This window comes from Sander lucioperca, chromosome 15 (assembly GCF_008315115.2).
Source record: "Sander lucioperca isolate FBNREF2018 chromosome 15, SLUC_FBN_1.2, whole genome shotgun sequence".
NCBI classification, from domain to species: Eukaryota; Metazoa; Chordata; class Actinopteri; order Perciformes; family Percidae; genus Sander; species Sander lucioperca.
In genome coordinates, this window is record NC_050187.1 from 13468534 (window position 1) to 13482171 (window position 13638).

At 43.1% G+C, this 13638-nt stretch overlaps 1 protein-coding gene across 3 annotated transcripts in view; it reads right to left on the bottom strand.

The window, feature by feature from the left end:
- ptk7b (protein tyrosine kinase 7b) overlaps window positions 1-13638 on the bottom strand; it is a 78520-nt gene that overhangs the window by 38300 nt on the left and 26582 nt on the right. The window lies entirely within an intron of this gene.

Genomic DNA, 13638 nt, shown 5'->3' on the forward strand with positions numbered 1-13638 from the left:
CAAAAATACTGAGCCCAGGTAGGACATCTCTGTCTTCAATCCACTGCTTCTAATCGAAAAACCACGTTAAAAAGCAGCAGCGCAGGGCTGCCTTTTTACCAGTACGACTGGTATGCACACCCGCTACCTTAATTCAATCACTTCTCCTATTGTACCAGGTAATCACACTGTGGAGGGGTCTCACACTACAAAGCGATTTGCTCATGAGCGAAGAGTGGGCCGGGCTCATTATAACAAACCCCACTGAGATCACGATCAGTTCATGCCTGTTACTCTCCATCTTGCCGCTGACAGCAGGGAGCAAGCTCTGCACCCACCTGACAGAGACCCGCCCCTCCCCAGCTTATTATCAGGCAACATTGGCATGGCAACCAGTGTGCAACCTCTCCAGGTGGACAGTCGTTTTGCTTCCCTTAACCCCTTAAACAGCAGCAACAGGGTGCGCCTGGATAGCTCACCTGGTAGAGCGTGCGCCCCATGTACAAAGGCTCCGTCCTTGTCGCAGCAGCGGCAGGTTCAACTCCGACCTGCGGCCCTTTGCTGCATGTCGTTCCCCTTCTTTCTCCCCTTTCACATCTTCAGCTGTCCTATATAATAAAGGCCTAAAATGCCCCCCCCCCCCCCAAAAAAAAAAGAAATCTTTAAAAGAAAATAGCAGCAACAGTTAGCCATGACAACTCAGTGGAATTTCTAGTGTGATCCCCATTTTGACAACTCTTACTTAGGTCTTAATTAGCCATTTCATCGGCAACATGACACTGATGCATCACTGCTGTGTTTTTTTGGATCCTAGTTAACTTTCCCGAAAACTATATGACATGGGATTTTGACATAAGTATGTCACCTTTCCTCCGACGTAATAAAATGCCCTCTCTCACCCCTCCTTACGAGCCGCTGCTTGCCAGCACACCTCTGCCTTTGAAATGAAGAGGTGCTCCATATAGTCTCCATGACAGGAAAAATAATAAAAACACTCACGTAACAGTGTGAGAAGGGGGGGGGGGAGACGACAGGCGTCAGCCATAAATCTCTTAATAAGCGCACCGGGAGGCGGTCGACAGGATCAAAGAGTTGGCTAGGCCCCACCCAAACGCTTCTTCAAGTGTGCTTTAATAGGCCACCCATCCTAGGCCATTACCGCCTCATTACTAGTCGTACTAGGAGGCCTGCAGCAGGCTACAGGCCAGGACTGAGGACTGGGACTAGTTTTGCCCCTGAGGAACACTAGTAAGGATCTTCACTATATAGCCAGCAGGAAAAAGATATATACTCATTGCTCATAATTTAGGCAGGAAAACTAGAAAAAGAAGACCTATTTGGATTGCTTTTGTAAATAGCTGTATTTTATAAATTGTTCTATTCACAAAATAATTACTTTTATGATAGATTTTTTAAACTTGTCATATTTCTTTTTTTTATTTCCATGTCACCCTTTTGTAGAAGTAGATGCCTTTGCATCAAAGGGCTGACTCTCTTCTTTTATCTCACTGCTGATGTTACTTCACTTCAATGCTGAGCATTACCACAGCATCACAATGTCATGCCGTTCCATGTTATCGTACGATGTATAAACGGCAGTTCACAGAGCATGACTTGCTTGCTTTACGACGGACGGAGCTTGAGCACGCGAAGAAGCCTTTCAGAGAAGATAGGAGCCGCGTCTCTCATCACCCCACGCTGCTCCGTCCCTCTACACCAGGCTTCATAACCGTCATGCTGTATCTAAAATAGAGACATCTGAGCACGGCCAGCTCTCATCAATTTTCAACACCCACTCATAAAAGGCTGACTGTTGAAACACAGGCAGCCTAATGCATCTCTGTGTAATCCACGCATGCTGAGGATAGAACATGAGCCGACAAGGAGGGAGGGAGAGAAAGAGAGAAAGGAAAGAGGCACTGAGAAGAGGTTATACAATTTGTCTGGAACGTCCAAACTATGACGATGAAAAACCTTTGCGGCGTCCACAGATCTGATCCTGGCCATGAAAGGGACCATGTGTATTATTACCCATGGTGCACAGCAATCTGGAGCCACAACAGTCCCCTGCAGCTGTGCTCTTACGAGACAGAGTGAGTATGGGAGCAATTATTAGATTAAAGCGGATTAGGCTTTGCTCAGGTAAGGCAGGTTGGGTCGTTCCTGTCTCTTCGGTCCTGAAACATTGGGCACTAATCCAGTAATGACACCACTTTTAGAGGGAAAACTGAACAGTGCAGCAGTGGAGCATAAAGGTTGCCATTTACGTACGCATATTTAGTTTTCTTTCATATATACAACAAAGGTTCTACACACTGCCGACATGAAAGCCTAATGCAAACTGTTTACAAAAGTAAGTGCTATAACTACACTGCAAAGGGAATGAGCAAAAATTAACAGAGGATTTATTATCAAGGAAAAGTAATGTCAAACATCTGGGGTCACACTCTGTGATTTTTTTCCAGCGTTATGAGCCAAAGATGGAAGATTAAGTCACTGTGGAACAGAGGAGCTCAGCAGTTTGCAGCCAGGCTAAACACTGATAGATGTTTCAGACCAAAGGGTCCGCTTTTAAAATGGGAGTTAAGAGAACTGAAGCTGCATGGTTAAATCTTCCTCTGCTGGCCTGTAGATTCTGCCTCAACAGAGTTATATGACAGATACAAGATAAAGCAGAGGCAAGAAATGGGATGCTGTTTCCAAGAGTCTTGCCTTCTGAAAAATGATTGTGAGGATGAACAAGTTCAAGTTCGATGGATTATACAGAAAGAAGGGAGAAATAGCTCCATTGTACAAACATACAGACTTGGGACGGAAACCTTCGAGAGTGCAGAAATCACGGGACAATGTCTCCAGAGTGACAAGAGCTGCTTTTCGCATCAGTGGAAGTAATAAATGCTGGGTCCCTCACTGGCTCTGGCAGCAGATGGGGGCTGAGTCCTTGGCTGCCAGTGCTGGCCTCCTCTCTGCAGGCGGCTCTGGCTATTGCCTGCAGCTCTGCTATGTACAGACATGAGTGCCAATCAGGAATGTGGTGGCACTCTACAATCCCCCTTGGCAAACGACCCGGCATGGAGGGAGAGTGTGCCAAGATAAGAAGGAAGGAAGAAAAGAAGACTTTAAGAATAAAGGGTAGAGAAAAAGAGAGAGGAGATGAGGGCCTGAACCCTTGTTTTAGTTATTCTGATGACAGCTTATATTATACCAAGAGTCATTCAGGTCTTTGGCTCCATAAAGGTTGTAAAAGAGAGACTACTACAGTCATTACTCTATCACTGTCTCACACCGTGGAGGACATGAGACTGTCTGGGAGATAAACCAAGTCCCTTGAGTATTACAATTGCATTCAGGTCAATCCAATGCCACGTTTCTGCTGCAACATCCTAATAATCTTTAAGCAGGATAATTAAAAAAGAGGCTAGAAATGAGATTCCTCTGCCAGGTCAGTATCAATTTCATGATCTAAGGAGACGGATTACAATGACGAGAAGATGGAATACTTAATGAATGATAGATGGATGAACATGCCCATTCGCAGAAGGAAGATTCTTTCTGTCACTCAATGGGGCTCCAGAGTACAATAAGAACTCCATTAAAGCTCAGTTTCTCTCTGTCTTGCAGTCTCTCTCCATCACAGTACAACAGTCCATCTACCATTGGCCTTTGGAAGCGCGTTTTTAAAAGCTTACTGAATCCCTCTGGTAAGAGCAATCCGCAATATCCTTATCCGAGCAACTGTGAAAGAGTATTTATTGTACTAGTGCTCCCTGAGGCCATGTCCTTGACTGAAGCTGAAAAAAGACACAAACAACACCAGACCTTTGACCAACAAACTCGAAAAGTAAGGCAAGAATGCATATCCACCTTTCTCATTTCATTCAGAAAAATGGATTTAAGATATGGGTGGCCTCCTGGCCCTTTCCATATCTACAGCGTGTCTCCTTCCCCTCCTCCCACGCTCAAACACACAGATGTTGATGCTGGCAGGAGGAAATCAAACAAGCCTGGCAACCAGGTTGTTTCCAGGACCAGTCAGCTCTGTGGTGAAGGTTTCCTAGCAGAGCTTGGCTGGCTCTGCAGAGTGAGCTCAGTGTAGTCACCACAGTTTAATTAGCCACAACCTGGACAGACGTGTACTGTAACTGCAGTCACCGGAGTCTCTCCTGCTGAAAGAAAGGTCCCTGTGACTGTGGACCACATAGGTGTGCGAGTGTGTGTTTTTATGAATCTATTGACTCTGTAAACACAAGAGCAAAAAGTTGCAGCACACATGTAGTCTTAAGCAAAGCAAAGATGCATTTGCTTTATTTTCTACAGTGCTTATACGTTATTGTGTGTGTGTGTGTGTGTGTGTGTGTGTGTGTGTGTGTGTGTGTGTGTGTGTGTGTGAGAGAGAACTGAACAAATTGGCTTTGTCCAAAACAAAAAGGAGATATGGAGATGCATCAACTTTATTTTCTCCATTAATGCTACATATTTTGAACATCCAGCTGCAATAGCAATCTTACATACAAAATGCTAAAACTGCAACAAATATGCAGAAAACCTAACCCAGCCTCCCTAATTCAAAACACACCACCAGGCCCAAACACCGGTGAGGGGAAAAAAAATCTAGCTAAGAGCAGACATGACACACGAGGAACTAATTGTACACTTAATGAGAAATAGTGTCATCTAAATAAAATCTGACATCAAAAGCATCCCATTATGAGAGTTAAAGAGACAGTGAGTCGTTCCAACACAGTTCCTGTTGTTTTTCATGCATCTGCAACCCAAATAATTATAATTAGGTTGTATTATCTTTTAATTAAAAAAGCACTCTGTGCCGTCATGTTTGCAAGCCAGCAGGTAGTCCATCTGCACAGCCATGAAAAACAAGGAAAGGTGGAGGGCTATTTCTGTACTTCATGTTCAGATCTGTACTGTTAGATTTAGACTAGCCATTTGTGTCTAGATCATTTGATATCTTATAGTTAAAAGACTGCCCAGCTAGTGGTTTTAATATCATTCTGTAGCTTCCTAGTAGTGTTCCTTATGTATTCAAATACAAGCATTCACATTTTGTTCAGAGTAAGTATGTAGTACAGAAACTTGGATGGCGGTTGACATGGCCTCATGTTTGGAGAAGCAGACAGGAAGAGCTAAGCAATGTACTGCTGTAGATGCCACGTTAGGTCGGCTCCGAAAGTCACAATAACACAAACTTTGGTTCACCTTTGGTTCAAAATAGAGCTGCAACGATTAATCGTTTAATCGATTAGTTGTCAACTCTTAAATTAATCGCCAACTATTTTGATAATCAATTAGTCGGTTTGAGTAATTTTTTAAGACAAAAGTCAAAATTCTCTGATCCCAGCCTCTTAAATGTGAATATTTTCTAGTTTCTTCTCTCCTTTTTGACAGTAAACTGAATATCTTTGAGTTATGGACAAAGCAAGACATGTGAGGACGTCATCTTGGGCTTTTGGGAAACACTGATCCACATTTTTCACCATTTTCTGACATTTTAGAGACCAAACAACTAATCGATTAATCGAGAAAAAAAATCAACAGATTAATCGACTATGAAAATAATCGTTAGTTGCAGCCCTAGTTCAAAATAACCGATCGAAGCAGAGATAAGATGTCTGGTGGCTTTGAATAGAGCGATATGTACTGCTAAGTTTACGCTATATTTAGAATATTTTCACTGCTTTACCTTGCCATCAGACAGCCCTTTGAATTGAGGAATTGAAGCCTTTATATCAAATCCGCCACACTCCTTTGACAAAAACAGTAAGTTCACCTTGTAGAACACAGGAGCTGGTGGTCTAACATTACCGCTGCCTAACGTCGCGTCCACATTAGTAACTTTACATCGCTTTATCAATCTTGTTATGCTTGTCGTATATCAATTGGACATTGCAGCATAAGTGCCACTTTCAAATCTCATGAGATGACATTGTGTGTGCCTTAGGGGGGGCATGACATTTGCAGTGCCTCCAATTTTTTGAATAACCGAGGAATGGGCAGGATGTAGCTGACCCCCAGTGAGGCTCAGCATTTAGCTTTGAAAGCAATGTTTGTATTAGCATAGAGAGAGCTGCATCTATTTCACATGGCAGTGCTAAAGTTAAAATGGGGGGGAGGGAGAGAGAGAGAGAGAGAGAGAGAGAGAGAGAGAGAGAGAGAGAGAGAGAGAGAGAGAGAGAGAGAGAGAGAGATCACTCAAAAATGTCTCCTTTTTTTACTGCCAGACATGTTAAAGGAATATCTGATTTAGTTGCATGTTCCAATTAGTCATGAATCTTTAACTCTAGAGACTATCAGGTGCTGGCTGTAGCGCAGTGATACATACTGATGAAGGATAACTAGCTGCTGCAAGTACTGAGCAAAGCCTAGATTTATCAAATTAAGAGATATATAAATATAATATAAATAGAATACCAGGGTATAGTGTCTGCTAAATGCCTTTGCTGTAAATCTGCGACATAAAACCACCATTATTATGGACGATCACACAACTACTTAGTGGCGGCGTTACTTGGCAACACACGCCACTTGTCGTGTTTCCACCCACTCAGATGGAGTTGAACACGGTCAAGGTGATTATGTTTTTTATTTTTTTTTTGCAATTCAACAGCTCAGCTCTGTTCACCCTTCACACCTACGTGTTGAGAAGAGTGTTTTGTGTTCACACTGCAAGCAGGAAAGAAATCAGGCAGCGCTGGCTTTATCAACTAAAACCAGGTGACTGGAGGCTCACCACCGAATATGTACTGTAGATTAGGGGTCTCTGGACAGGAAATTCAATGTTTGGTGTGTCCACGTCGTGACTGTGTGGAGTGTTTGTCCAGGTACTGCACCGGTTGATAGGCATCTAGACACTAACACGGTGAAGGCGAGGATCTAAGATAGGACAGGACGACAGACTTCCGTGGGGATAAGTGTGACTGATAAACACCAACACAAATGGGTTTAAGATGGTGGGTACAAGTGGACCAATGTACGACCTTCCTGCTCAAACAAATTAAAGGCTCCAAGGTATCAGCAGGCTTTCACCTTGATAGACCTAAAGAATCTAAAGTCTTACTGAAAGAATAGGCCGGTCTCGGTCTGTCGGCTGTACTGCCAAAAGGAATCCTTTACGAACGATCATAATCATCTATGGAAAACCATCTTGATTACTTTTTATCCTATTACTTTTCCAGGAACCTTATCTTGACGTAGTAGGTCGATGTCTTTCTATCATCAACCTCCAAGAAGGGAATACACTTCGGAGCAGAACAGCAGCTGTTATCCATCTCTACATCTGTTCTACAAATGTCCATGTTGAATACGTACTGAAGGATGAAACCCAAGAACTGAAAGGGGGAGGTAGAGCTTAAGAGAAATAGAGAGAGAGACAAAATGGAGATTGTGTCTGATGCATGTCAATATTTTTTTTATTTTTTATGTGTATTTGCCTCTGAATATCCTGGGGATCAACTAGACAGCTCTCATGTGGATGGTCTGTTTCTGCTCAGGGCTCTGGTCTAATGAGGATGTCAGTGTATGGAGTTACAGACTACGGCTAGACCAGCAATGATCGTGACCAGCCAACTCAAGCTCCCTCCCCCTCTTAGCTCCAGGCTCAGTGGAGATTCAAGGTTCCTTTTCAGAAGTCAGTGAGGAAAAATAACTAGGTTCACTTGTTTATGGTATCTCTATTTGATGACTATTTGATGGTCTGTATGGATGCTCAGTGCTGGTTATGACAATTACTAGGAAGCCGTTCAAGCACAGAGTGACCTTGTCTACACAGCCTAATGGACAGACTCACACAGATGTGAAGTGGCCATTCACCCAAAACAATGGTTTTTGACCACATGCACCACTACAACCTAAAAACAGACATGGATTTAAATCCAAACAAAACACTTATTCTTTAACAGCATGTTTCTTTAAAATGAAATGAGAAATTTCAGCACCAGCTAGAATTCAATACAAGACCAATTTTGCCAGTGACATGAACGTATAAGTGAAAACAGGGATGAGGAGAGCTCCTATTTTTACTCAATAATCTGAGTGATAGGGAAAAAAAAGACCTATATTTGTGCCAAAATACATGCAACCCTGCAATCTTGAACACACTAATTCAGAAAAAAAACCTAAAATGTGCTCATTTAAATATCGATCATGACTAATTTTGTACTCTTGATACCTGAGTTAAGAGTCCATGATTAATGGACTTTGATGGCTTTTGTTTTTCAAGCTAACGCTAGTCCAGAAAGCAAAAGGCGTTAGATACTAAATAAAAGCCTTGATTTTCCAAAAGAATACACTTTGGAGCCCATCAGAATGAAATTAGTAATTCAAAAGACAGATGATGAAGTCCGCTGTGTTTCTTTTTGTTTTTAAGATTATATTTTGGGCATTTTAGGCCTTTATTTATATAGGACAGCTGAAGACATGAAAGGGGAGAGAGAGGGGGAATGACATGCAGCAAAGTGCCGCAGGGGGAGTCGAACCTGCGTCCGCTGTGTCGAGGAGTAAACCTCTATATATGGGCGCCTGCTCTACCAGGTGAGCTACCCAGTGCTTCTTGAGCTTATCATACTCCTTTTCATTGGAACAGTTAGCTCTACCGTGTTTCTGACAATACTACTATAATCAGGGTACTGCCTTACTCGGGTTACGATTGAATTATTTCTTAAAATGAATAAAGGTCTGTGTAATAAATAATCTGTGACATATTTGAGGGCTCTTATACTTTAATGGTACTACTGAAGGATCTGTCCTAGCCTTAATTTAGATCTGTTTCCCCCCCCAAATGTGTAGTCAGTAGTCACTTTGTTGGAGTAAGTTAGTTAGTAAGAGTATCACATGATTTGAGGAAAGGCCCTGTAGTTTGATGTCTCTGACCAGACATTTAAAGCACTACTCACTCTCTCTCCTCTTATAATGGAAGGATGCTTTGTCCTCTTGAGTGCGGGAAGTACTCCTCTTTACAGCACTTCCTGAATTGTAAGGAGAGTGATTTTGCTCTGGCAAACAAGAAATGGGAAATCAACAGCAAAAAAATGACCCTACCCTACATAACATGTTGGAAGACTGTAGCGCTACATGAATGGGTTTGTCCAAAAGTTAGATACAACTTTTCAAAGTCTTCAACCTGTCATAACACAAAAACCGTCCTTTAAGTAAAAAGTCCATAAACTTGACCAAACTATTAAAAACATTTTCCCACCATTTATGGAATGGGAGGGTTATGAGTCATTTAGTCTCCAGTAAACACACACAGACGACATCATACTGGTCTCCTTTCCCCTTAAATGTAAACAGCATTGGAAACCAGTGAGGCCTGACTGACACAATGGCCTCCCTCCAAGTGTACTGTCACTCACACTCTAGGGAGAGACACCTCACTGCAGGAGGTGGCGCGACCCCCTGAGACTTAACGAAATGACACCTCCACACACACTCACACACACAATTATACGCTCTAAGGCCACTAATTGGCTTGCTTGGCTGTGTGTGAATACTAACTGGGTGCAGGGCAGCAGCTGTTGTTATAGGCAATTCTCTCAAAGGTGAATAGGGGAGGAAGCAAGAGGAAGAGAGAGGTTTTTGTGCGTGTGCGTGTGTGTGTGTGTGTGTGTGTGTGTGTGGAATAAAGAATCAAGTCTCACGCTGAGTCGATCCCCATGCCGACAGCCAATTACCTGTTTGTGAAGCTGGAGCCCTCCCTGTCTTTCTGTCAGAGACTGTCTCGTCTTTAAGCACGATTGGACAATGCTGTTTCCTGTCTAAGTTCTCCTGTCTGCCTGGGAAACCACGGTAAGGCTGCTATCCCATAATCGTTGCCATGCATACCCACCCCACACAGGCCACATTAGTGCTATACTGGTGCCCTTTCAGATATTTTTGTTCCCTCTGCCCTTTAGTCGCTTCTCCTCTACAGAGAAGAGAGAGCTTGCATTATATAGGGGTTTAGTATTTCCCCACATATAGGCTGCACTGGGCAACCTGCCATGTTACTTTAATGGCCACCTTTTTTGACATATTTTTTAACAGTTGCAGAGGTTCTTAAAGACAGTCTGACGCCATAGAAGTAAAGAGGTGGTCTGTGCAAGGGTAAGCAACCACTTTATGCATCACAAACTTGCAAGCTAAAGTTCGTCTGTCAGCTTACGCTTATCATTACCACATTAAGGTTTATACTGAGTTACCAATGTATTAGTTAAACTTTCACTTTATAATGCTATCCAATACCGTAACAGTGCAATACGGCCCACCTTTGTAAAGTTTAAGATTTCTACATATGATGAGCTTTTTGAGCTGCAATCTCTGCTGGATTGGGCCAGGAGCTCTTGAAAATGACTGCTATATTAATTATATAAAACAACAATCCACTAATATTATGCAGGAACCCCCCCCCCCCCCCCCCCAAAACTTATTAGCAGAGGTGTTGTTGATTGTTGAATTATTTATCAACAACTTCAGTGCAAAGACAGAAGTGTCAGCCTTCAAAAACAACACTAGTTTGAGGAACTTGCGAATAGAACATCACAGAATGGAATAATAAAGAGCCTCAAATCAAAGCAGGGACTCATTTATCCCCACTACATTTAGATTACTTAATTTGCACATGAAATGATGTTGCCTCTTGTGTCTGTAATTGCTTTGTTTTGCATTGACAAGTGCCTTGTTATTGTTCTATCTTACCAGTTGACACGGTTTTGTTATACGATTATCAACCCATCTGGTTCCGTTATTTGCAGCAGTGTACACCAATTTGTTTCAGTGTTGTACGTTTATGGTTTTCTTGTGTATTTTTCCAGCTAAAAAAACTAAATGTACCTGGATTACAGTTTGTACTATTGTTATGTATATTCTAACCCAGTCAGCACCTCTCTTCATTAGGATCCTACTCGATCGAAAGTTTGCTTTAAAAAGGTCAAGCAGCCGGCTGATACTGAAGCTACAAGTCTTACTGTGAAGCAAAAAGCTGGGCATTTCCCATGTCCTCAAAGTAAATGTGTTTGCTTTGAATCAAGGCAGTGGAAATGTATCTAAGCTTACCTTTGATGGAAATGGCCGCAGTCACATGGAAGCAGACATGAGGAGAGATGGAAAGAAAACAGGAATGTTAGCCATGGGCTCAAAATAAACACAGACATAATGACACAAACAGGAGAGGGTTTCTTTCTGCCAGCTTGAGGCAACGTGAACATTTCCATCTTTGAATGGTTGCAGCTCTTTGCATTTGAATGGCGTGCAGGATGAGATTAATCAATCCAGGTTCAAACTTTAATCCATCTATTCATTCTTCTATATATTTCCCCAAAACTATAAGGCCATGAGGGATTTACAGTTCATCATCGCTGGCGGTATAAACCTCGCAGGCAACAGCAGGAGTGGTCTCGTGGGCCAAAACAAAGGGCTTCTGGGTAATGCTTTCATCCAGTAGAGAGCTGTTCAGGTCAACACATCTTCCTCTCTCGCTTTCTCTCTGCCTCAAAGGAACACTCTATGAAAAGGTGCACCAACTACATTTTCTAAAAGCCCCCATGAGCAGTGCAATATAAATCTATTTTTTTTCCCCTTCACTGGCTCCCTGTCCCCATTTATCTTCCTACTGTTTTGGGCTCGTCTTGGCGCAGACTGAGCGCCACAGGAGGGGAGAGAGGAGAGACGGAAAAGCTAAATAACAGATACATCATAAAGTGGAAGAGCGGTGGATCACCATGTTGCAGTGTCTTAAAGACCAGACCTTTGCCACCATGGGAGACCCCTTGCCCTCCTGCTCACCCCCTGAACCTTACCGACACGCTCAAAACACATTGCTTTATTGCCTGTAAAATAGACACAGTGGCCTATTTATAAGAGGATTAAGTAAAGAAAGAAAGGCAGCAGGAGGGAGTTCTGTCTCTGCCAGCACTACCAGCCTGAGGGGGAGGACCATGGAGGACAATATGGCACATCTACGTAGCCTGACGTGTTCTGTGACTCAACACGGAGCTCATCCAAGGTGAATGTTTCCAGGACACCATGTGGTTAGGAGGTATATGTGTTTCCTCTATGCCTGAAGCAAATGTAAGTGCACAAAGTAACACGACCCCGATGGCTTCTGGGAGCCGTTACATCATCGGGAAACTGGGCGAGCTGCCAACGGATTCATGTACACAATATGATATATAATGTGTGTGTAGGCACACACTCATGCACACGCTGAGGAGGGGATTGTTAAGCACCCAATCACACCGGCATTTAAAACAACAAAAATTCATAACAAAATCAATTCATTGAAATGCCATTGCCACAATCATTGGATTCACTTGAGTAAAAAAACTAAATCCACAACACATTTTTGGATCAAGTTCAACTTTGGTGAATTTTGGGGTGCCAAACCGAGCCCTGCAAGCAATCATTTTGTCACCAAGCCTTTAGAACCACTTTCTGGTGTGATCAACGGGCCTGAAGCCTGTGCTGAACTGATACAACAAAGCCTCTGAATGTGACCGTATACACTGCAAGTTCTCCATGCCGTTACCTTTTCCACCTTTAATTGACACGACAGCTAGAGGAGAAAAGGGAGAGAGGGGGGGGGGGGGGAGACATGCAGGAAATCATCACAGGTTGGAATCCAACCCTGGACCTCTGCGTCGAGGCATAAACCTCTAGGTACACGTGCGCCTGCTCTACCCACCGAGTCAACCCGGCCACAACAAACCAGAGTTGACTTGCATTAGCTTAACCCACCTGAGTCCCACTGCCTCAAGTTCATCTTTAAACATCTTCAAAAGAAGGGACGGCTTTTAAAAGATGGAAAGAGAAACCCTCGCTGTTAAGCATCATCAGTAAGTGTCTCGCCCCCACCCATGTATCAGTAGCACAAAGAGCAGCTCTGGCTCTCTTCACATCAATGGTGACCGCTGCCTCCAGACTTGGTGATTTAATGATTTTTCTCAGGCTTCAGAGGATGGGCGAGCTTCCCTCCCGTGACTTTTAAATTGTCTGTTGCTACCAAGAAAAAAACAGTGATAATTTACCGGCAAATGGCAAACAATAATAGATTGTGTTACACGGTAAAAAAACAGTCGTATCTGCATGTCTAATTTCAGCCCCGTCCCACCCCTCTCAGGCATCCAGTTAACAGTCTGGTCTATCTTTCCATCTGGCCTACAGCCAGAGGCCAGGCTATAGGGCTAATACAGCATTGGTCCAGTTCTCAGGTGTCAACACTATTGAATTGAAGCTGGGAGGGATGGGGCACTCTCAACCTCACCCAGGACCAGTGGGACATCAGGGAGGAGAGCAAAACACTCATGTAGGGATCATTCATTCCTTGTGGACTTCAACACACAGGTTGTTTGTTTCCATTCTCCATTTCAGGAGGATGTATTGATCCGCAGCCCTGTGCAGCTCAAGGTTTTGTGTAAGGAAGGACCCAGACATGCCCTCGTAAAGGGCTGAAAGACTTACAAAGGGAGGGGATGTGAGCTGCATTATAAAGAGATGGGAAGAATTCTCCTTCGGTTATTGGAGAAGCCTACAAGGTCATCAATTGCCAAATAAATGTATCATATAATTCAATTCCACAAGTACAAATAAAAATGTTAACAATAAACCTATAGATCAGTTGTAATAGGGCTATTTTTTTTTATATAACAAAGCAAAAGGTGGTTTGGGGCAATT